Source organism: Lactuca saligna, chromosome 5 (assembly GCF_052625555.1).
Source record: "Lactuca saligna cultivar CGN05327 chromosome 5, ASM5262555v1, whole genome shotgun sequence".
NCBI classification, from domain to species: Eukaryota; Viridiplantae; Streptophyta; class Magnoliopsida; order Asterales; family Asteraceae; genus Lactuca; species Lactuca saligna.
Window position 1 is genome coordinate 264321398 of NC_136421.1, and position 3046 is coordinate 264324443.

The 3046-nt window shown below is 34.2% G+C and overlaps 1 long non-coding RNA gene across 1 annotated transcript; it reads left to right on the plus strand.

Moving 5' to 3' along the window:
* Window positions 1-1215: 1215 nt before the first annotated feature.
* LOC145047681 (uncharacterized) lies at window positions 1216-2449 on the plus strand. Its single transcript, XR_013682330.1, has 2 exons — window positions 1216-1570; window positions 1733-2449. It is a non-coding gene; the product is annotated as an uncharacterized LOC145047681 (long non-coding RNA).
* The last annotated feature ends 597 nt before the right edge of the window (window positions 2450-3046 follow it).

Consider the following 3046-nt stretch of genomic DNA (forward strand, 5'->3'; position numbering starts at 1 on the left):
TTAGTAAAACTGAAAGAAACTATCACATTTGATTACCTATAAGGAAAGGTGAAACAAAGATTTTGTTTGTCTCTCCAATATAGCAATGAATCATGATTCACGTTCATTGGTTTCAATCATAATTACCGAGATGGAATAGTACTTCAATGTTAAAATGTGAATTCCGCAAGCCATCGATTGTCAAAATAGGATATTGAGTATCAATTTAAGTGTAGATCGATGATGGATTTTGAAAATTCAAGTCAAATTAAAAAACCTCTGAAAATGTTGTGGTTTAAATTCCGCAAGCCAACAAACAAAATAGACATGGATAATAGGGTTTATGTAAGGCCCGCAGATTCAGACTAGTCAATTTAGAGACAATAAACGTTAAAAATGATTTTTTATAGAAGATTATTTAGAGTAAATAATTTTAACCAAAGTTATAGTATATGTCAAAAGGATCCAGTACATATAAAAAACGTTGAAATCTAAGTTATAACGAAGAAGTTTGTAAGTCCTAAATCTGCTTGTATATCAATCAGATCCATTTGATGGTGCGAAATCTCAATGAAATAGATGATGTCATATCAAAATAGAATAGAAAAAGAAGAATAATAATATGAATATTGTATGATTTGATTAGAATAAAATTACTTACACAAGATTCACACAGTTACACACACTTATGCTCATCTCTCTCTCTCTCTCTCTCTCTCTCTCTCTCAACTGTTCATCAACCACTCCTCACCTACCTAACACACACACACACACACACACACACATATATATATATATATATATATATATATATATATATATATATATATATATATATATATATATATATATATATAAGACATGGACCGTGCACAGGTTCACCGCCATAAACAGACATATAACCATAAACACCAAGCTGTTTACGGTCCTAGACTAAAAAATATATTTTTCTAAAAAAGTAAAGTATAAACCAATATTTTAGACCCAACAACTATATCATACATTCATATTCAAATGATTTCCCAACTAAAACTTCTTTTTAAATCAAAAGTTGAAATTAATTATAAAATGAAGTCCAAATTAATATTTAACATCTATTATTGACCAAATAATAAACATTGTCAATTAACCTAATTTTTTTAAGCAATTTTTACATTAAACACACATTTAAACATCAAACAATAACCACACACTTTATATCAATTAACTTAACATATTAAATCATCACTAACCCAAGCCAACTAAACCCATGAAAATGAATTACCCCATAACAGTTAATCGAACAAAAATAAGCATAATAAGTTCAACAACCGTATTTTGTTTAACTTACAGGAATAATTCAAGTTAAGTGAAATAATAACAAAACCACAAGAAATAGTGAAATACTCCCCGAATCAGTTGTCTAGGTGAATTGTATAGCCCTCAAAAGAAATTACCAGGCCAATAAAAAAGATCACAGGCCCACAATGAGATGCAGTTAGTCCAACACCCCTGTATCCCTTTGTGCGTTTCCGGTATCAGCAACAGAAGTCGGAATCCCTCTTCTTTCTTCCTCACGTTCTTAAGCAGATTCTACACACAGAAAATCGAGGTACCCTCTTCTTATCCCAGTCTTCTTTTCTCTGCTCAAATTCACCCCCTTTTTCTTTTTTATTCGATCACAACATCTCTCTCTCTCTCTCTCTCTCTCTCTCTCTCTCTCTCTCTCTCTCTCTCTCTCTCTCTCTCTCTCCTTCTTCACAATCGATAGCAGGTCTATATTTTTCAAACGATCCCAGGAAACGAAGATGAAAATAAAGGTTGTATGGAGGCTCAAAGGTGGGGTCGTCGTGCGTGGTGGTGTTGGGACGAAGGCAGTAAGTTGTGGATGATTGTGTGGTGTGTGGAAGCTGGAATCAGGAAAGGGTGAAAGAGGATGAATGGTGAGGTGTATGGTCGTATAAGGTAGTTCGGTGGTGGCTGTTTGTGTGGGTGATTTGGCGGATAACGGAGGCTGTAATGGAGGGTGAAGTGGGGTTTAGGTGGAGGTCAAAAGGATTGAGGGTAAAGGAGGTTCAAGGGTGGAATAAGGTGGTCACGTGGTGGCTGATGAATGGAGGAGGGTGGTACTTGGTGGTGTTGTGCAGGTAAATAACAGGGGACGATGGTGGGGGGTTGGTGATTGTGTAAGCTGTGAAGGGAGTAATAAGGGTGGTGAAATGGAGTTGGGTCTCGTGGGTATGGAAGACGTTTAATGGTCGAGTTTTTGGTGATGATGAATGGAGGAATAAGGTGACGGAGATGGAGGAAAGAGGTGGTTGTTTTTGGAGTTAAGGGTGGAGAAGGGTTGAGGTGAAGATGGTCGGTCAAGAAAAGGTTCCATTGTTTTTTTATTTCGAGAAAATCTTCAAATAGAGCAAGTCAACAAATGACTTTTGTATTTTTGAAATCCATGAATCATGTAATTAGAAATCTGCAATTTTCTTTGTCACTGAGTTGTGTGTTGTATAGTTTCCTAACGAACTTTGGTCTTTATTTTTATAGTTGAGTTGTCAGTTGCATGGAACAAATGGTCCTTGTAAACAAAAACTAAAATTCGTTACTTTAATTCAGATACAAAACATAATATTTTATATTTTGATTTTTGTAAAAAGTTGAATAGGTAGAGGAGAAACCGAGAAACTCGGATTGTACTTATGATGATAAGTGGTGATGCAAACCGTAAATTCATATCAAAATGCTTGCAAAAAACTATATTTAGATTTTGTGAGATGAAAACCAACTCCCTCGAATCCATTGAATAGGTAATAGAGATCTAAGAAACTTGTAAAAACAAATTAATGAACCTTGAATTCGTTTAAGAACCTTGAACTTCATAAAATGAAGCTATATTCTCACCAACCGATTGAATAGGCAATAAGGCGTCCATCAAAGCAGGTCAATCTCAACTGAATGGAACAAAGAAATATCGACACGAGATTTGAAATCCATCATGAAATTTAATGTAAAATTGCTTTTTTAAGCTCAAAAACCATGTAAAAATTCTAAAATTTAGGGTAAAAATAGGTTTTATTTTTTTTATTTTTTT